We start from the raw sequence: 23331 nt of genomic DNA on the forward strand, positions 1-23331 counted from the left end.
CTGTCTGTGTTGCGTGTTCTCATGTTACAGATTCCAAATCACAGCTAAACCTGATATATTAAACAGTAGTAATATTAATAGCTCATTTGTTTAGGTATTAGTTTGTGCCTACTTCGTTCATTTCTACAACACTGATTAGCAACAACACATAAGTTTTAAGTTTAAGTAAAATGTACGTGATGTCACAAACAAATACTAACGATTTACAAACAAATGTTTGTAAATTAGATAGACTTATTAATTAAACAACACTTCCGCTTGATTCTCTATTTTGCACCGTGATGATGACTTTGTTTTAGGGCTGGACGGAAGCGCGCAAAGAATGTTGGGATATGATCGGCCACGAAGGTTGGTTTGAATGCACACTTCTTACAACTATAAACACAAATGTACATTCATCAGCTAACAGCTAACATCAGTCATTTTATATGCCGCTTATCCTCATTAGGGTCGCGGTTATGCTGGAATCTATCCTAGCATGACTTGCTAATATGAATAGTTCAACTGTCAAAGACTAATCACCGATGTTTTTTTTAAACAATGAGCTGTTACAAACATGAATCTGTGGAAGTGAATATGGCGATAAAACTATCTCTTCAAAGCATCAAAAATAGTGCATCTACCCATCTTCATTCGCTTATTTGAGGTATAAAGTGTTGTATTGAAGTGAACCTATTTGTTTTATTTTGAAAACAGTTGTACTTGAGGGCGGCTCTTGTGCATCATGCACTCAAATGTCCACCAGATGGCGCACTGTGACTTGTGTAGTGCCACGAATGTTCTTTGCAATGGCTTCTCAAATAGTGGGGTGAATACAACTGGCGGTACACAAGCGCCCTCTACTGGTACGACTTTAACACTGTAAGACAGGTTTGCTATAATGTGTCTTTTTTCCCCCATGTCACTTTTACACAGTGAAAACACAAATTAGAAAATGTAGTAAAATGAGAAAACTGAATGATTGTTTAGACTTACACCAGATTACATACTTTTTGTTTAAGTAAGTTTAAATCATTGGTTCTTTGTACTGCTATGTGTTTGTACTACTTTTAGTCTTCATTGTGGGTGGAATTCCCCCACGCAAACATCACTTGAGCCACAGTGGTTCAGCGGGGTCTAGTGGTGGGCAAAACCGTTTATTTTAGTGAACCGGATCATTCCGGTTCATTCAGTAAAAAGATCCGTTCATTTCGTTCATTTCGGTCAATTGGTCATTAGCCCTGTGATCTCCCTTAGTGGTGTGTCGGTCATGAACGAACGGGTTAAAAGAACTAGTTCAATTCATGACCCACTGTCGGCCGATGAGTGTCGGTTCTGCAAAAGGAGCGGTGAACTGACTCTCAAACCAATCAGAAAAAAATGCATTTGACGACTGAACGGGTATTTTACGTGCGGTTACCTCGTTCATTCCGTTCACAAAAAAACTACATCTTTTGACCCATTCATTCATGACCGACACACCACTAGCGAACTTAAAACAAACTTATTACACTTTTACACAAAAACATTTGAACATACCACATGTGAATTAAAATGAATTGGTGTCAATATGAGAGTCAAACATGCAAACAAATTCCTCAAACCTCAAAATCAATATAAACAGCAAACCTACTATATCATAGAAACACAAAATCAATATAATTAATATAATATAGACACTGTAAATTATATGTATATCATTAAACACAAAATAATAAACTCTAAACTCAGTTAAACTAACCAAACGAAGCATCCGCATATACACACATACACACACACACACACACACACACACACACACAGAGTACATATCAGATATATGCAGGCACACATGTACAATCCCATTTGTAAAAGCCATGTTAGTGCAGCCATTAGGCAGTGATTAGTGAAGGCGGCCACAGGTTTTTTCTCTTCATCAGCAGGTCTCTCCAGGGAGTCCCACTGGCTCCATGCAGACTATTAACAACACCATCACCACAAGGAGGGAGAGGAGTAGTAGCTCCCACGGTGGCTGCCCTTACCCACACTACACACGCTTTCATTAGTGTGTTAGCTAGATGATTCGCCTCAGGACAACCCCCAGGCCCTGCAATGCATGTGTTAAGTTCTTAGATGGTTTCATCCACTGCACAATTTATTCATTTATTCACACATTTTTACATGCACACCCATGATGGCATCATTAGGTGAATTTGGATTTGGTCTCGATTGAACAGGTTAAAGGTTGGGGAGGAACACTTTTCCCATAGCAGAGAAAAAGCAAGGGTCGCATTACAATTACACAAAGGTTAAATCATGGCCACCTCCAGTAATGCACACAGACTACTGTGTGTACAGGCACCTGGATTGCGCTTTGTATGTTCTTACCGGCTACAACATATTATGCTTTTTCCACTTTTCTGACCTATAAATGTAGTTAGAATGTTGTATTTACGTGTTAAACCATGCCAAAGTTTCAGATAATGAGGTTTGCGCATTTGGAATTGAGCCCTGAAAGAATGGCTCAAAATGCTTAATTACATTTGGAAATGTATATAACAGTTTGACACATAGTGTCATCTTCCAATGAACGCTAAACTCATTACTCAGCAACTTAACAATCAAAAGGTCGCTAAGAAATATACAATGCAAGTACCAATCAGAGTTTAAAATCAACAATTTTTTTTTCAAACTTTGTTACAACTTTTTCCCATAATATATTTATTAACTCCTATAAAGTAAGCGGCACAAACTGGAAGTCTTTTTAAGCACTCGGGAGTGGGCATACAAAAACAATAAAACAGATCGTTTTTGCGGGAATAATGAAATCTAAATGTAATCTAAATACAGCTGAATAGGTGCAGATCCTGGAAGAACTAGAGCACTTTCATTGCTGGTTATTGTGTGTAGCTGCTCTATAGGAGTCCAAAACTCAATACAAAGGTCCCCTCATGCTCGTGTGTGTTACATTAAACGTGTTTCCCACGGGACCTGAAAACGAGGCAGACAGGAAGTGATGTCAGGGGTTCAGAATTGAGTTTCAGCTTTGTGTAGCCACAAAAGTAGCCTGTGTTTTTTTTATTAGGGATTTAGATTAGGGACTATTGTACCTGGTGTGAGACCATGCAAACTCCACCAGAGATACTTAAGCAATTATGAAAATTATGAAAAAAATCGCAATAATTATTGGGATTTTATTTCATAATCCCAATAATTATGAAAAAAATCCCAATAATTATAATTAAAATCCCAATAATTATTTGGATTTTTTTCATAATTTTCATAATTGCTCAGGTATGATTTTTTTCATAATTATTAGGATTATAAAAAAAATCCCAATAATTATTGTAAAAATGCCAATAATTATTGGGATTTTTTCCCCCAATAATAATTGGGATTTTTTTTTATAATTTTCATAATTGCTATTAGGTATCACTGGTGGAGTTTTGCATGGTTTATCGCACACCCTGCTGGGCACTAAATGCTATTTAATTAAATTTTAGGTGCCAGCCTGATGCATATCTTCAAGAAGGCTCTGAAATGAATATAGGAATGCTGAGTCATCCGGCAATACATGCCATTCATAATCAGCATCATAAGATGACCTGACATTTCCCATGAAGAGGATTACACTAAAAGAGAGGAGGCAAATGGTGCATTGATACGCCTATGTGTAAAATGAGCTAAACGTACTCATATGATACCTTTACAACGTGCTAATTAGATTCCGCAATTACATTTACAACGGTGGCCGTGTGTCATTTACATAAGGGTCATGTTTTGCCAACACGTCTGTCGTTGATATAGACAGCCGGCAACAGCACGGTTAAGTTTGACCCACTGACATTTTCGTCTCCAAATTATGCACATTGTGCAAATTAAATTCATTAGAGAATTCATTAAGAAATATGGCTTGGGGAGGCGACTATAATATTTTGTTATGTGATGTAATTTCCCTTCATTGTAAAATCTAATTTGTTTCATAACAGTTCCCGCGGTAGTTTCCACCCTAACTATGATGTATGCAATTTGTTAGCACTTTTAATGAAATATGATTGGAATTAGTGAATGTACAGCTTGACAGATGGTCCCCCCCCCCCCCAAATCAGGCAGACCTTTGCACAATTAACTCCTAATCAATTTCATTCTGTTGTTTCTGTTTGTTGTGCGCTCAAAGTAAGAAAATGTAAGAATGCAGAATACTTCAAATGAGCAATTATCTATAATTTAGCCAATAAAGCAAAACAGACAAACAACTTTGATTTATTCTGCCCCCAGCCCCCCTCCCCTCCAGGCCGTACCTGCAAGCTAGTGTGGTCTGCTCACTTGGTTATTTCCCACCTTAATTGTCCTCTAATGTGCTCTAACGTTCTAAATGTCGTAAATCGTTTACTGCAACTTTGATTGTGCAGCAATGACACATTTAATGTATTTCCCTCATCGCCTTCATGTCTTCTCATACAAATATTTAAACAAACCTGAACATCTTCTACAGGCCCATCATTTACATGGCCGTCAAGAGGACACATAAATATAAATACCACTGCATTTTTGTTATATAGTTATATTGTATTTCGTCCACAAGATGGCGCTCTAGTTCTGTTCCTGTTTTGGTCAAGCTGCAGTGGTCACATAAAGCTCACGTTTCTATTTAAAGTACAGAAAAGCCTTTATGAAGCAAGAAAGGAGCACCGAACCTTTTCTGAGAGATGTATTATAAATAATTCAATATAATACATATAATGATTGTTTTAAAATAGCTTTGCTTTTATATATTGTATATATAAGACATTTTAGTAGGATTAGTGCACTTCCACACCTGCAGCAATGGAGCAAGGAGTCACAAAAGAGATGATACAATGCATTCACCATAAGTCCTGGGGAGAACATGCAAACTCCACACAGAGATGGCCGAGTGTGGAATTGAACTTGGGTCTCCTAGCTGTGAAGCCTGCGTGCTAACCACTTGTACACCGTGCAGCCGCACTTCAAATACAAGTAAAAGTTAAAGACCTCAAGTATTTTTCATTCATTCATTTTCTACCGATTATCCTCACGAGGGTCACGGGTGGTGCTGGAGCCTATCCCAGCTGTCTTCAGGCGAGAGGCGGGGTACACCAGCCAATCACAGGGCAGTATTTTTCAGTAAAAATAAATAAGTTGCACTTAAGTTATTTTAAAGAAAGTGAATTATATGCTTCTCTTTCTTGTATTACCGTGAAAACGGCGTCAGTGCCTCACCAGAAGAACCTACACAAGCCGGACTACTCTAACATTTCCAAAGTATAGACCCTTGAAAAGTGAGTGGTATACACCGAGCCCTTGTTTATCGCGGTTAATTGGCACTAGACTGAATTACCATCCATCTAAACTTTATTAGAGCCCTCTAGACAACAAGTAGCACCCCTAAAACATGTGCTGGTGTGTGTACAGTAAATGTTTTCCCGAAGATTTGAGTGGTGGTTACACAGGAAGCAACATCGGGGGTTGAAACAGTAGCCCATTTTTATTACTGTGTTGTGGGATTTCTCATACTTGCAATAAAGGGCTGTTGTTCTGGTGATCAAGTCTGGTGTTTTTACGTCTTACAGATACTAAATACTAAATATAGAATATTTGACAGCTTTTACTGTATTTAGAATGTTGAATGTAGAATGTTGTACGCTTATTCTTGTCATGAGTGTTGGATGCCAATGTTTTACACAATAAGCAAAATGACGCCCACCGTTTAAGATGTCTGCCGCATTTGTCACTTTCCTTTCAGGTGACATGAAGGTGATACTAATTTGGTTCCCATCGGACATGACTTAATGTCTGACATAAAAAATAACTACATAATTTGTCTCCATCCAGAAGGCTGACTTGGCATGGACAGCAGCAGGCCTAAATGTCACCCTGTAATGAGTTCTGGCCAAAGGTACACAGTTAGGACAGTGCCCGCTGGCACCTGGGATGCCCACTGGCTGGCTTTTTAGCCCACAGCCATTTGGACAAACCCACTTTGCTTTGTGGATGCTGACTTACATGATTTGCATCTATAAACACACACAAAAAGTTCAAGTATTGTGAAGTTTTCATTCATACAGGATAATGCACCAGACAACATTATACAGTAGGTAACATAAAAGTAGGCTGACGTTTTTTTTTTAATCACAATATAATAAACTCCACACAGAGATGGCAGAGGGTGGAATTGAACTCGGGTCTCTTAGCTGTGAGGCCAGCACCTGTCTTTAATCCGAAAAAAATTATTTACTTCTACCTTTTTCCATTCTTCAGTAATCAGCAGTCGAACATAGATAGGTTTCAGGAAAATATTAGTTTCCGACTAAAAAAATGGTTGCTTTTGTGACAAATATCTAAATATAAACATCACAAAAGGGGTTATTTTACATCAAAATAAGAATTTATAATAAGAACTACTCATTGGCAACATTTTCTCCTTCGATTTTGGATCAGCATTTGCAATAAAAATTACTTGTAAATCGTTGATTTGTTTCAGCTGCCCTTCTCTCTTTAATTACCATTTTTTCCTTTTTTCCTGCTGAAGGAAGTTAACATGTATCCTCATTGAGAGTTGTGGTTGCTGACAGAATTAACGTAAAATCAGGACAGCTGTCCAAAGTGTGCCCTCGGGGGCCATTTGTGGCCCGTGGCTTGTTTTTATTGGCCACAAGCACATTGTGGAAATAAAATTTAAACAATTTATTTGTCTATATGTGCCCTGTGATTGGCTAGCCACCAGTCCAGGGTGTACAACGCCTCTGGGATAGGCTCCAGCATATCTGCCAGCACCTCTCAGCCTGTAGACAGCATAATAATGTCCAACTTTTATCTTGCAATTAGGACTCCATGTTTAATTTATCACGCAACATTGTTCCATCACACGTTCTTGTTGGCAAAATTCAGCAAAACTTGTCTATACTAACTTTTCCCTTTTAAGTAAATCAATTTACAGTACAGACGCAACTGGTGTTTAAGCCACAACCACAAAATTTAGAGAGAAAAACAGATTTGTACATATATAAGACATCATAAAATGGCACATTGTGGTGTGCCATGCGGACCGGGTAGCTTATGACAATCCATTGGAAATGTATAGAACAGTTTGACGCTAAACTCATCACTCAGCAACTTAACAATCAAAAGGGAGCTAAGAAATATACAATACAAGCACCAATCAGAGTTTAAAATCAACATTTTTTTTCAAACTTTGTTATAACATTTTCCCCATAATATATTTCATTCAAAGCATCCCAATGCTGATTTATTCAGCTGGTGAATAAAGCTTCCTTAGATGAAGATTCAAGGTTGCACGGTTGGAAAGGATTGCTGTGCTCACGAAATGAAGGATGTCAAAGAAGTTGACTCCTTTTGTTTGACTGCTATGAGACAAATTGGGAACATGCTGGCTGTATTATCTTAGAAAAGGCAGTTTGACTCATGGTGTCAACGCTAAACTCATCACTCAGCAACTTAACAATCAAAAGGTAGCTAAGAAATATACAATACAAGCACCAATCAGAGTTTAAAATCTACATTTTTTTTCAAACTTTGTTATGACTTTTTCCCGATAATATATTTCATTCAAAGCATCCCAATGCTGATTTATTCAGCTGGTGAATAAAGCTTCCTTAGATGAAGATTCAGGGTTGCACGGTTGGAAAGGATTGCTGTCGAAGAAGTTGACTCCTTTTGTTTGACTGCTATGAGACAAATTGGGAACATGCTGGCTGTATTATCTTAGAAAAGGCAGTTTGACTCATGGTGTCAACGCTAAACTCATCACTCAGCAACTTAACAATCAAAAGGTAGCTAAGAAATATACAATACAAGCACCAATCAGAGTTTAAAATCAACATTTTTTTTCAAACTTTGTTATAACATTTTCCCGATAATATATTTCATTCAAAGCATTCCAATGCTGATTTATTCAGCTGGTGAATAAAACTTCCTTAGATGAAGATTCAGGGTTGCACGGTTGGAAAGGATTGCTGTGCTCACGAAATGAATGATGTCAAAGAAGTTGACTCCTTTTGTTTGACTGCTATGAGACAAATTGGGAACATGCTGGCTGTATTATCTTAGAAAAGGCAGTTTGACTCATGGTGTCAACGCTAAACTCATCACTCAGCAACTTAACAATCAAAAGGTATCTAAAAAATATACAATACAAGCACCAATCAGAGTTTAAAATCAACAATTTTTTTCCAAACTTTGTTATAACTTTTTCCCATAATATAGTTCATTCAAAGCATTCCAAAGCTGATTTATTCAGCTGGTGAATAAAGCTTCCTTAGATGAAGATTCAGGGTTGCACGGTTGGAAAGGATTGCTGTGCTCACGAAATGAATGATGTCGAAGAAGTTGACTCCTTTTGTTTGACTGCTATGAGACAAATTGGGAACATGCTGGCTGTATTATCTTAGAAAAGGCAGTTTGACTCATGGTGTCAACGCTAAACTCATCACTCAGCAACTTAACAATCAAAAGGTAGCTAAGAAATATACAATACAAGCACCAATCAGAGTTTAAAATCAACATTTTTTTTCAAACTTTGTTATAACTTTTTCCCGATAATATATTTCATTCAAAGCATTCCAAAGCTGATTTATTCAGCTGGTGAATAAAGCTTCCTTAGATGAAGATTCAGGCTTGCACGGGTTGGAAAGGATTGCTGTGCTCACGAAATGAATGATGTCGAAGAAGTTGACTCCTTTTGTTTGACTGCTATGAAACAAATTGGGAACATGCTGGCTGTATTATCTTAGAAAGGCACCGGAGATGAAGGAACATTGTATCAGAATTAACGTTTCCTATTTCCCAGTGAATGAAATCAATTCCACCCCTTTATGTTGCTTTTCATCTGCCTTTTGTCTTGTTGCCCAGTCTTTCCTGTGTTTCTCTCATTCATCTGTTTTGCCCTTTCCTTGATCTGATAGCATTAAACATATAATTAAGTCATAAAGGATGGCGACTGATGAGTGTAGCAGATGGTAATTGCGTCCTACATTTGAATGAAATGATATGCATTGCTACAATTTACAGCCTTCGCCTCATATTTTATTCAGCAACCTTTTATCTCTTTTCCTGCAGAATTATTCCGCAATAAATTTAGACATCTTATCAATAGCCGGAGTGATAGTGGCAGAAACGTGGAAGAAATGAGGCTGCAACGTTTTGCACTGTTTAAAATAATTTTCCATAATAAAGGAGCTATCCCAGCTGCTGTTGCTATTTCCAGTAAGGACGCAGTTTTGCGGTTTGTCTGAAGAAATGCAAAAAGGACATTCAGAGACAGACAACACTTGATCAGATTAGCCTCAAGTACAAAAACAAACAAAAAACTTCAGAGGTAACAGCAACTTTGAACGCTCAACAGAGAAATGACTTGTGTAATATTTGTTATCAGTATCAAAGCACGTTGAGTACCTCCAAGGTAGGAAATCGCTATACAAGTCCATTGACTATTTTAATCACCCTTTCAACAGCTATGTCGCAACCACCATCTGATCATCTATCATCTGATCTACCCACGCATGCACGGGGAGAACATACAAACTCCACACAAAGATGGCCAAGGGTAGAATTGAACTCGCGTCTCCTAGCTGTTAGGCATTCACGCGAACCACTCGCCCACAATGCAGCCTGCGCCTGTCTTTAATCAGAAAAAAAAATTATTTACTTCTACCTTTTTCCATTCTTCAGTAATCAGTAGTAGAACATAGATAGGTTTTAGGAAAATATTAGTTTCCGACTAAAATTTTTTTTTCTTTTGTGACGGCTAAATATCTAAACATAAACAACAAAAAAAGTGTTGTTTTACATCAAAATAACAATTTATATACAAATATAACACTATGAATTATTTACAATTTTCACATTTGGAACTGAATCGTGTGTGTGTGTGTGTGTGTGTGTGCATGCCCATTGAAGAAATTTTTTTTTTACTTTTCAAATAAATACCCTTTTGGTGTCATATCTCAAACAAATGCTAAATCAGCTGATGAAAATCTGTCTTTTTGTTATTATTCATCAGCAAAACTAACAAAAACAAATGTGCATTGTTGACTTACATGACTGACAGCAGCTGAGTTTGTTTTTTATGATTACCTTTGCTGTAACTGTGATGGAGGACATAACTTTGCATATTTGCCATAGATTTAATCAATACATTTGATCGATTCATAGATTTAATGATGACATTGATTTAACATAAATAAATAATGAATAAATTATAAGTACTGTATTTTTTGGGCTTTTTTGGAGTATAAGTCGCACAAGGCCACAAATGCATAATTAGGTAGAAAAAAAACATACATAAGTCGCATTTTTTATGGGTAATTTATTTTCCAAACTACTTGACGAAAACAGACATTACGTCCTTTTGGAAGGCAAGTTCTAACATTAATAAAATAATAGAAAACAGGCTGAAAAGATGTAAGATATGCTAACACAATGGTTATTCAGCTACACAAAAAATAAAGAAGAACAGAAAAGGTAACATAAACAGTTTTTTCATTGATAAGTCGCTCTGGAGTATAAGTCGCAGGAACAGCCAACCTATGAATAAAACTGCGACTCATAGTCCGGAAAATACAGTACTTTAAAATAGTGACTTACTTTTAAAGACCTTTGCAGTTTCTGCGTGCAACTGGGCAAGCTGCATTTGCTGTTACTACCTTCTGATCGCCGACTTACATTTATGATATGAAACGACATTGGGTACGCTACGTTTCAGCACTTTAGCTGTCATTCATGTCTCCTTGCTTTAGTAAACTTTCCTCCTGCGATAGTCGTGCCAGAAGGAGCTTTTTGTTCCATTCACACTCTTTTCCTCTCTCACCGCTCCCTAGTGAAGTGCTGTACTCTAGTGATATTTGAGAATTGCTTTCTGGGGCGATATAGGTTTAATTCTCATGTTCCCCGCTGACCTGCCAAGTGCAGTTGGCGGATGCCAGCTGGAAGGCTTTCATGTTTGTGCCTGTGGAGGTGGGGTGAGATTGGGATGGAAGGGGTAGGTATTAATAGGGACAGAAGAGACCGGGGGTAAGTATACAGTACATTGTCAAGTATCTGTAGACCTTCAAGGTGCTGCCCAAGTGCTTTCCACATTTCCACACAGCAGACAGTTACTGTTTAGTCATGATGCAGGTCCATTACCTTTAAGTAGAAGTGCTTGTTTTTTTTTTATCAGCTGTATATATAGCCCGCTTAGCTTGAAAAGAATCTACCCAGGGTGACCCGATTCTATTTATTGACGCCTTCCCAGTTTCCACTTGCTGGTAATAGACTGGAAAACGCAGATAATGTGTTTGATCGATCAACGTGAACAAATTTCATTTGTTGGGATCAATAACAGTTTACAGCTGATGGAGCTCCAAAGAAGTACATTCATTTGAGTGTTTTGATTGAAGCTGTCAGGGAGAGGTACCCCAGATTGGACTCTTCTCTTCTGCGATTTAAAAGTAATATCATACGGCCGGAGGCAAAAGACGCCAAAAACATGTGATCAGTTCCTTGTGATGTGAATTCGAAGGTTGGAAAAATAACAATTTACTTTCATTTTTCACTGGTCTCCGTTTTTCCATTTGAGAGTGTAATGATTTGATTTCTTTTGGGTTCAGCAGTGCGATTTGTATTATGTTTTCCCAGTGCTCAAAACGTAATAGAGGAGTGATGCGGAACCACAGTGTTGGGGTGGTGTGTTGGCGGGGGGGGGGGGGGTGGAAGAGGAAATTAACTGACTTGCACAAGAAAGACGTTTTCCACGTCTCAACCTTTTGCACTTTCCTCCATGTTTCAGCCTTTCATGATCATGCTCTATGGAACGCCCTGCAGACATGCAAGCCTGCGCTCCTTCCCCGCCATACTTGTTCCTGACCGGGCCGCCACCTCCTGTACACAGAGACAAAAACAGCATGAGATGGGAGTCCACATGGATAAACATTTACCATGGTAGGTGTTGCTTCAGGCGAGTGCTGTTGGGTGCCGTTGAGGTAGTGGGGGGTTTACTGTGTATGCACCGGTGCTATGGCAATAACATTATTGTATTGAGGTGATTTTACCTAGCTTTTAGTGCAGCATGGAGAGTGGACATTCATTCATTTTCTTGGCTGTTTCACATTCGCATTTGTGGCATTTTAACACACTCCTTTGACATAAGTATTGAGATACACGTACTTATTGGTTCATAATTCAAAAAGACGTGCCGATTTTATTATTGAAGAACTTTAAAGGTCTAAACCCGTCCATGTTTTCCCAACTCCTTACCTTTACTCTGTGGATTTTTGGAGGAGTAAGCTAAAGAGGTAGGGGAACAAATAAAACAATAACAAAAAAACAACCACTGCAGTGCTTATTTATTACTTTCATAGTAACAGATGCTTTAACATGCTGAAGGTCGTGAGAGTCAAACACCAAAAGTGCTGGGTGGGTGTTTCCTCCTCCCTCTGGAGCTTTTTATGATGTTCATTGGGAGGTATAACAAAATGCCAGATTAATTTATAAGCAATGTTATATAAAACTTTTTAGTCGGAAACTAATATTTTCCTGAAACTTATCTACATATGTTCTACTGCTGATTAGTGAAGAATGGAAAAAGGTAGAAGTAAATTATTTTTTTTCTGATTAGAGACAGGCGCAGTGGTTAGCGTGCAGGCCTCACAGCTAGGAGACCCGAGTTCAATTCCACCCTCGGCCATCTCTGTGTGGAGTTTGCATGTTCTCCCCGTGCATGCGTGGGGTTTTCTCCGGGTACTCCGGTTTCCTCCCACATTCCAAAAACATGCTAGGTTAACTGGCAACTACAAATATGAATTTGAGTGTGAATGGTTGTTTGACTACATATATGTGCCCTGTGATTGGTTGGCCACCAGTCCAGGGTGTACCCCGCATATCGCCTGAAGACAGCTGGGATAGCGTGACTCAAGGACCACGTGTACAGCAGAAGAAGGGGAGAAGTGTTATGATAACCACAGAGGAAGGAAGCAAACTGCAACAAAGGAGAGGGTATGGCTACTCAGTAACAATATGACCAACATAGTAGAGTTCTATTTCGTTAGTTGATGTGGTCTGATGGTTAAAGTGCTACAGACACTTTTACAGATAAAATAAGACATATAATTCCAGGTGGACTGTTAAAATTCAAAGTTTAAACTAATGTGCTGGTTTAAAATATTCAAATATATACTTTTTTTTATTGTTGCATCAACCCTACACAATAAATTCCTTGTATTGTGGGAACAATATCTGGCAATAAAGTTGATTCTGATTCGATGTGGAAATTTGTCCTTATTGTCTCGGTAAAGAATTTATGTTAGAGTTCTTGTGTTGGACCTCCTGATTTTGGAACATGGCACCTCTGACTCTGCCATGCTCATAGGCAAAAGGCACAGGGTAGGAGGACAATGCATTAAGACCGGGGCTTCAGCTTTGGCACAGGTTAGGTAGAGGCATGAGATGCATATTGTTTGTGTTCATTTGAATAAGGACAAATGTCAGATTTCCATGGCTCCGGGCAGCCTGCATGTTAGATGATCAACTCTTTTGGGCCCCTGGATGTAGGGTCATCAGTAGTGCTTCCAGGTCACTGTCACTGCATGCCGGTCTGGGGCCATAATTGACCTTTTGACAGAGCGCAGGGAGACAGCCTTTCTCCCAAGGCAAGAATAATCACTTTAGATTTACTGGTGGCCGTGCTCATGTAAACTAATTAAAATGTTTGTGCTAAAAGCATTTGTTATTTAAGAAAAATATATTTAGAATACAATGAAAAGTCACAAAATACAGTTTTATGAATAATGAGGGGGGTCATTTAATAAGAAAAAAATAAACAAATGACATTTTTTTTTATGAAAGCCATATAAAAGCTACTTGGAGTTTCATTGTAACTCAACTGCTTTCCTTTTTTGATATTTTCCCCTGCCTAATATGACTCAAGCAGTCATTTATTTTTATGTGTTCAGTTAATATCTTTATTATGTGTGAACAAATGAGTCAGTCCTTCTCAGGGCATACTGTAAATGTGCCATCAGCCGTTGTCTCACGTGTGTGTGTGTGTGTGTGTGTGTGGCTGCAGATAAAGGTTGAGCACAGCCCCGTATCCCACAAGCCCTTGAGCTCCCTAAGGCTCCATTCGGGCGCAGGATCTCCAAAGAAGCGTGCGTTCACCCTTCACTGTGCTCGTTATTCCTCACAACATTGCACCCACGGCCATGTCTCCCTTTTCATAGCCCTTAACATTAACTTTCATTCACACCATGTACTCTGTTTACATTTTCTTGTTATTTCCCTTTACTCTTTTCTAATACAGTAGAACCTTGGTCAGCATCATTAATTCGTTCCAGAACGTCTGACTCCAACCAAAAAAATATTTTTTTCCCATAAAAAAACAATAAATCTGTCCCAGAAAGGCAAAAATATTTGTATAGTTTTCAATGTCTAGTTTTACATGCAGAAAACTATTCACAATGCATATAAATGATGACTAAAAGGATACATTAATTTTCATGTGATTCTCAAATGAGACTCTTCCCATGTTATTTCATGAATTCAATAGTGTTTCTCACTTTAATAACCCAAAATGGAGCCAAATAAAGGTGATTCAGCATTTTGATACAGGTGACCCAACAACTCAAGCAGCAGCCTTATGTATCAAAAAGAATTGCATTAGAGATTAAAGTTAGATTAACTTAATTAGATTAATCCCAATTAATTTTGCTTAATCCCAAAATTTTATTTACTGGCATTTCATGAATTCAATCACTCTACATTTTTAGTAAAATACCTCCAAACCGAATATTGATTTATCCATTAAAAAAGTAAACTTTTAGTACTAATGACTCTTAGGTTAACTTGTAAACTGTTGTATTCTGCTGGAGATGTATAATTTGTAATAAAAGTGACTAAATACTGTATTCATGAACATGTCCATTCTGGATAACAGAGGGCATGTAAAAAAGTCCCGTCAAAACCTGTTCTAAAAATGGACTAACTAGCTAAATGTAACTCAGTCTTCATCACATCGGTGGTAAAATTTGCATGGAAAAGGCACTTATTAATAATAAAACCACCATACAGTATATTGTATGTTTTATTAGCGTTATCCATAAGGACACATGATCATAAGATGACATGAGAAAAGGTCCAAATATTTTTCAAGGGTTGTCTGGATCTCTAAGTCTTCTTGAAAATGCTGTAGCTGGTCACATGGCTACAAAACGCTTTATGGATAATATTGGCATTTGACTGTTTATGCATATTAGAGAAAAAGGATTACTTGCATAAACATGTAAGATTGGGTTGTTATAAGTAGATATTGCAAACAATACAATTATGCCCAAGTAGATGTAGTTTTAGATTTTCTCATAGTATTATAAATAGATTTTAAACCCAGACGTTACTTAGGAAGAGCATTTTTGGTACTTTTGTGCACCATTGCTCCTTAAATGTTTATTTCTCATAAGAGACAGCAATAAAAGTAAGTAAAGAGTGACTTGAGTAATATAACTTAATATATTTTTTACATAATTAATATGCTTCAGACACTGAAATTGAGACATCCCGTGTTTGATCCATGATAAAATCCATTCACATGAGTTGGAGGGTGTATAAAATTGCTCTCAGCACCTCACGCGGTTTACCAAAAGAAAATAAAATAAAAGCGTTGTGATGCCAAGGGCCATGCCTTTGAGTCGGGGGTATTACATTATTAATTAAAATACAAGTCGCCTTCTTGCCTATGGGTGTACAATGTAACACACTTGATTGAATCAGTGAGCGGCAGCCTGCACGGGTCTTTTGTGCTGGAAGGGATGAGAAATATTTGAGGATGCATTACTCCAGACACACATAAATAATGTTGCGGAATGGTGTGGAGTGCTCATTGAAAGCTTTGTATAGTGGCTTTAAAATGCAGTACAATTTAAAAGATTAAAAGATATTTACACAGAAAGACACACTATAAACCTTGCAATCCTACTTATCATTGACACTTGATCAAACCTACTTGAGAATTGTCAGATCAAAATACATTTGCTACATTCATTCATTCATTTTCTACCGCTTTTTCTTCACGAGGGTTGTGGGGGTTGCCGGAGCCTATCCCAGCTGTCTTCAGGCGAGAGGCGGGGTACACCCTGGACTGATGGACAGCCAATCACAGGGCACATATAGACAAACAACCATTCACACTCACACCTATGGACGATTTGGAGTCGCTAATTAACCTAGCATGTTTTTGGAATATGGGATGAAATCGGAGTCAATTGCTACATAAAACTTCCAAATGTTATATTAGTGTACACTTTACTATTCCAATATTAGACATATTGAGTGACATCGTACACAGTGGCGGTTCAAATGTAAGATTTACATTTTGTTTTTCCACCACAATTTGTTTCAATTCCAAATTTTTATTCTGTCCATTTTTTAATAAAACCCAATTTTCCTTTGATTTTGAAACTATATCGTCTACTTTGACTATCAGCTTTCTTCTCATGCACCGTATTGCACAGTTTTCTCACAAGGTGAGAACAAACTGCTGTCGTCTCTCTTCATCCTCATTAAGGCTCTGCTCACAAGAGTGTGAATATGTAATCTTTTAATAGCTGCCCTGACAGAGAATGAAAAAGTTAGTCCCAGTTCTTTTAGTGCCGGGGAGGGAGCGGTAATGGCGACTAATGAGGGCTGAGGTGTGTGTATGGAACACTTGGCCACCTCGAGAGACTGGTAAATAAAAAGGAGGAAATACTTTTTTTTTTTTTTTTTTATTCCATCCCCCCTTGTCTCTGATTCCTATTGACCTCCAGTCGAGGTCTGTTAGATGTAGACCAGGTCATAGGATACATGTGAAGGATGAAAATATCAAAGGCAGCCCAAGGCTTTTACATTTGCTCCTGTGCTGCAGGTAATCGTACTGTGCGGAACAGCTGAGGCCTTCTCTTCTTGTCGTTGCACTGCCACTTTAAGCAAATCATAGAGTTAATTATGTCTTAATACAATCTGGCTACTCTACTGTGTTCATAACTGCAAACTATAATGAGATTCCATTAATTAAAAAACTAGTGTGGGAAGGATTGTGCTGTCTTTCCATTAGACTTAAACCTGGATCCATCCTGGAAAAACAAAGACTTTGTCAGTATTGTGTGCGACCACGGCTGCGGTGTGCGGCACGTGTGGTGTGAGGTTGTGAAGTGTATCGAGAGGCACAGCCGAGTGAGCCCAATAGTCTGCGCTCTATTGATAACTCTGCCTGTTTTAAAATCCTGGCACAACAATGCAACTTGAGCCTCGCGTGCTCCACTGAGCAACAATACCTCTCACTGGCAGCATCGGTGTAATGATGACAGACAACAATACGGGGGCGCTTTCCTCGTTTCTGGCACCTTTTGATAAGAATATTTTAAGTTTATTATTGATTTTAACTGGAGCGGTTCGAGGGAGTGATTATTTTCAATCTTGTGTGTTATTTGGAAAAAAGCAACGCATTTAGTCAAGGAAGATCAGTTGCTTTAAAAAAGCAGGAAGTGACATGCAGTATCTTCACTCCTGCTTCCACACATGCACGTATGCACGCGTGCTCACGCTCAGGTGGTCTTTATTTTCTCTTGCCGCTGCACAACTCTGTGTTTATAGCGCTAGTTGGCTGCGCCAGTAGCTGGGAGGTATAGTGGAGTGTAAGCGGTGCTGATGTGGATGGCCCCTGGTCAGAGGCCAGGCCCTGGCTGTTAAAACGCAGCCTCTTTTGTGCGTCAGAGCCAGCACTGCCAGTCCTATTCCGCCCCTGTCGCTAGGGGTGGGGAGGCATTTACCCGCTGCATGCATTCATTCATTGCGCTGGCATTGCTTGACGCAGGGCTAAATGGCATTGTTACAACGTGCCTCTGAGAAGTGTTGACAGGCCCATATGCTAATTTTAATTAATAGAAGGGAGGGGGGTGCAAGCGGGTGGTTTTATTCACCTCAACTCAGCTGCAGAATTGTATCCGCACCTAGACTGGCAAATATAATTGCGGCAAACTCAAATGAGCTCATTAGGAAATGTATTGAATTTACACATTATTTCCAGTAGTTAGGCTGAGTTATTTTCCCTAAGGAGTCAATTACATACTCATTTGTGACTCAGGTGAATGGCTTCCTGGTGACTTCTTCAACTGCAAAAATCCTACTTGCTGAATAATTTGCTAGACAGCTGCTGTACAGGAACATCTATTGACGTTCATTTGTGTGAGTATGGTGGGGGGTGGGGGGGGGGGGGGGGTCGTGAAGATAACGACTCCCTTTTGTTCGTTTATTCACTTCATTTGATTAACTCTTAACATGTTATTCACTCTTGAATTATTTAAACTTGTGAAACCTTGTCCGCTGAGACATTCTGACATGTTTTAGTTCCCAGCAACCTTGTCTGCCTTTCAGAGCTTTTTAATTAGAAAAAGTGATATCAGGTCCAAAATTTGGAGTGCAAATTTGTGTTTTCCCGTGAAAGAATGCACAAAACAAAAGAAGGGTTGGTGGGGTCAGGTTTCAGTTATCAAATAATATCGTTTTAGTCATGATGTACTATATATATATCACTATATTGACAGTTACTATGGTACCCATTATGTCATTGTATGGTCATATCACCTCGTACTTCGGTACGAGGTGCATTATTAAAAACAAAACAAAAAAAACTTAAACTGTATTATGGAAAGCAGGAAGTGAACAAATAAAAGTACCAGATGGAGGGGTAGGATTTAATAAGCTTTGCTTAGCTTCGTACTCCTTTTGGACATGTGGAACTGTGAACTGATTATGTGATGCATTCAATTGTAATCTGATGCATGTTCAAATGAAATAAAACCATTACCATTACCATAGTAGCTTGGATAAGGCATGTACTGACATGCAAACTCCACACAGAGATGGCTGAGGGTGGAATTGAACTCGGGTTTCCTAGATGCGCACAAACCACTCGCCGACAATGCAGCCTGTCTTTAATCAGAAAAAAAATATTTACTTCTACCTTTTTCCATTCTTCGGTAATCAGCAGTAGAACATAGCTAGGTTTCAGGAAAATATTAGTTTCCGACTAAAAGCTTTTGTGACGGCTAAATATCTAAATATAAACAATTAGAGAACTGTTGCAAAATGAATGTGCCACAATGTATGCTGGAGCCTATCCCAGCTGTCTTCGGGCGAGACTGGTGGCCAGCCAATCACAGGGCAGATATAGACAAACAACCATTCACACTCACATTCATACCTATGGACAATTTGGAGTCGCCAATTAAACTAGTATGTTTTTGGAATTTTGGAAACCGGAGTACCCGGAGAAAACCCACGCATGCAAAAACCACACACAGATGGCCAACCACTCGACCACCGTGCAGCCCCTTGTATGTTGTGTTTGTTGAAAATGTTATTAAGTTTTACAAACCAAGCATTTTGAGGGCATTCCTCAGAACATTACGTGTTGGATGGTTCTGATAATGCCCAGTTTATGGTCAAAAAGTGTAGTGTTATCTAACAAATCAAAAAAACATTTAGTTTTAGAGAGTACTCTAGTGCCGAACTTCTCTTTCCATGTTCTACACTCTTCTTTGTTATGATACCATCAGAGTCGCTGCCTGTCCTTGCCCCACAGAGTAGCCAGCAGGGAGGTGGGAATTTGCCCAGTGTGGCGCCGGCCCTCCAAGCCTGGGCCCAAACGCATCCCCTGCACTCAGCTGTAAATATCACCAACAGCTGGTGGCACACAAGGTAGTGGTGCTTAACAAATGACTGGCCTTCTTGAGATGGGAACGTATTAAGCTTCACTTGTTTCTTTGCCAGCCAAGTGCCCGTAAACTGAAACTTGTTCAAGCAAGAAATAAATACATTTGAGCATCTTTTCTTTGAGCTGATAAAGAGATAAGGTATAAAACTTGATCATTTTATTGAACAAAAATGAGAGTTGGGCGTCACGGTGGACTAGTGGTTAGTGCGCAGACCTCACAGCTAGGAGACCAGGGTTCAATTCCACCCTCGGCCATCTCTGTGTGGAGTTTGCATGTTCTCCCCGTGCATGCGTGAGTTTTCTCCGGGTACTCCGGTTTCCTCCCACATTCCAAAAACATGCTAGGTTAATTAGCGACTCCAAATTGTCCATAGGTATGAATGTGAGTGTGAATGGTTGTTTGTCTATATGTGCCCTGTGATTGGCTGGCGACTAGTCTAGGGTGTACCCCGCTTCACGCCCAAAGACAGCTGGGATAGGCTCCAGCACCCCCCACGACCCTCGTAGGGGTAGAAAATGAATGACTCTAACCAAAACGTACACTAACCAAATACATTTTTCATTCATTCATTCATTCATTCATTTTGTTGGCTTATTACTCCAAACATAGAACATTTGCATCTGCGTGTCACATCGCTCGTATTAAGCCGTATCTTGATAGTAAAGGTTGCCGACCCCTGGCTTAGTGTGATTATGCCCTTAAACAATCCTCCTTTTTTCGACAAAATAATTAATCCATTGAAGAAAGCCAAAAAAATATTAACACAAAACACAACTCGTCTATATGTCTATATGTGCCCTGTGATTGGCTGCCGACCAGTCCAGAGTGTACCCCGCCTCACGGCCAAAGACAGCTGGGATAGGCTCCAGCACCCCAGCGACCCTTGTGAGGAAAAGCGGTAAAAAATGAATGAATGAATGAAAAATGAGAATTTTATTATTTTTTTTAGATGCTGCTCATCCCTTCTGAGCTCAGGCAGTTGAAGAGGTAGGAAGAACCGAAGTCACCTTTGCGTCCGGCTGCCTTTCTAGTGCTCCCAGTATCACACATAATGACATTCAGTGTAGCCCAGATCACATTTAGGATAGCTGATTTGATATAGCCGTACGCCAGCAAGCCCGTCTAAAAGAATAAGCCCCCCTGTACTCCAGTTTAAACACAATCCATTTTCCAGTGTAAATCACTTGTCTGTCTATTGCAAACGTAACTGCTATGATGTGGGAGATGGAGGTGTAGACCAGACCAGGAGAGTAAAGATTATCTTTGGGGGCCATTTCGCTGGCACTGTTGCGTGACAGAGACTGACAGCTCTTTCAGATGACTGACAGGTGTCCTTTGAAATGCCGGTGAAGCAGCTTCTGTTCAGACTGTTGAAATGCATATTTGGAGCTCTTATCATAAAGGCATGGATGGCCCAGATAGGTGGTGTTAACATTGCAAATGGCTCCGGAATTATTCATTGTCAGTGCTGTGGGAAAGAATTGGTGGAAGGGGGGATTCGGGGGACAGTGCTAGGCGGCGGCGGCGGTGGCGACGGTGGGGGTGAAGTTTGATTATTCCGCTCACACAATAGCAGGATGCTTAATGATTCCTCTCCACCTTGGCAGCACCATGTGCTGACTTCAGGCCCTAGCGGCGGGTGACACAGGTCCGGCCAAGTGTTAGAGCAAGATCATACGTCCGGGCCCCATTTTAATTTCTAATACATTAATCTTTTCCTCACAGATCCTCCATGAATATTCCAGGGCTCCTTGTTTGTCAGGAAGCCTGTCTTGCTTTCATCTATTCAGGTGGTTTCATTTACTGTGAAAGCCAGCTAAATGGACCCGATCAGTCAATGACAACCGGCGTACAATAGAGCCCGGTAACACGTCCCTTTCCTCCTTTCAGCCTTCTGATAGACAATCCTGACACCTGCTCCCTGGGGAGACCCTCCGCCAAGCCAGTGCACTGTTCCACGAGAGACTTCCCTTACTTTATCAGCCCATAAAGGATTGTCACAGGTGACTATATCAGCGGAGGAATGGAGCTGCCCTCTTTGACCCGGCCCCCTGCAATGTGCTGTGAGGTGCGGGCGCCTCAAAACGAGCGGATTAAGGGTTGCTTAAAACGCTGTCATACACGGCGCCTCGGCGCTTCACACTTCCTCAAAAATGTTAAGCCTTTGTTCTCTTCCATTAATTAGCATTGTCTTAAGTTCATTAGACCATTGCTTGTGGTGTTACTAATGAGGCGACGTAGGCCACCTACATCGGCGGAAGCTTTGTAGAAGCTGACCTGACAACGACTCCTCGATTTTTTTTCCTCGGCGTAATGACATGCTTACGCTTGGGATGCATAGATATATGAGCTCTGACTGACATGTGCATTAGTGGTCTTATTTCCACATTTAATGATTACTAGTGGGTGAGAACAGCAGGAACCGGGATGTCACTCAAACCTCCATCGAGGCCCGATTGCCCTAGACTTCTCAGATCATCTCGTCATGAAGAGCAGGGGGGGTACTGCTTCCCTTCAGCCCTGCATGTAAAGGTAATATGCATTACTTACAAAAATTAAGGTTTTGTCAGCACAGTGCCATCTGCTGGATCTGTCGCTTAGTCCCGATGCAAGCTGACAATAACAGGTGGAAATCTGATTAGGATCTACCCCAACATTCAATGGGTTCTTCGCTTCCATCGCTTTATAGCAGTTTTTGAAAAAGCAATTCATTCATGAATGATCACTGATTCATAGTTGACTATAGATATGACTTATTAAAAAAATATTGAAAGAATATTAAAGTTATATGTAGTATTCTGGTCACGAGGTGTCACTATGTTACATTGATGAGACATGATGTTAAATGATATTACCTTCACACTGCATGTCCGATATGATAAGAGTGGAAAAAGGTTGTCCTCCCATTCCCTGTGGAAGTGGTAAGTTGTCGGTTTTTTTACTTTGTCCTTCTTCCCCACTCTGTTTGAAACACTTTGAATTTTACTTTGAATATTGAATTTTGAATAAGTGAAGTAGTTAATTTCATAGCTTGCTATGCTAGCAACAGCCATCTCTTATGCACCCGCAGTGATCCTTTAAGCTGCGCAATATAGTGTCAACAAAGAATAATAGGAGTGTAAAAGTGACTATGGGGCTTTATTTCATGTCTACAAGCCTCCAATATACCAAAAAATTTATTTAGAAAGTATTAAAATTAGATGAATATTTGGTTTATTAATATTGAATCCTACTTTGCGGAAATACACTTATCACAGTCTACTTGACTTAACACAGTGGACGTACAGTATATGGCCACTTGTGGGTATCACCACTGTTACACCCGTAGGTCTAATTTCAAATAAATGACTACCTTTCATGAAATGCTGACAGCTTCATTTGAAAATGTGTCTGAACGGTTATTGTTTGATAATTTCTTGCCCCACGTCAGGCATACAGCCAGCGTCCTTGGCAGAGAAGAGAAAGGAATCCGTCCATTCAGAATTAAACTAGCTGTTTTTTTTTGGAGGTGATATTCATGGGTCACTTGGGGAAACAGACATCTCTGTCATGTCTAGGGTTCTATGACACGTTTTTTTTTTTTACCACCATGTGCTTTTTGTGTGAATAAAAT

General features: G+C 39.5%; 1 long non-coding RNA gene across 1 annotated transcript; it reads left to right on the top strand.

The window, feature by feature from the left end:
• Nucleotides 1-305: 305 nt before the first annotated feature.
• On the top strand, nucleotides 306-22210 carry LOC144901510 (uncharacterized). Its single transcript, XR_013629542.1, has 3 exons — nucleotides 306-348; nucleotides 11765-11916; nucleotides 21609-22210. It is a non-coding gene; the product is annotated as an uncharacterized LOC144901510 (long non-coding RNA).
• Nucleotides 22211-23331: the final 1121 nt, after the last annotated feature.

The sequence above is a fragment of the Doryrhamphus excisus genome, linkage group LG12 (assembly GCF_037039965.1).
Source record: "Doryrhamphus excisus strain RoL-2023G ecotype Guam linkage group LG12, RoL_Dexc_Guam_v1.1, whole genome shotgun sequence".
Lineage (NCBI taxonomy): Eukaryota > Metazoa > Chordata > Actinopteri > Syngnathiformes > Syngnathidae > Doryrhamphus > Doryrhamphus excisus.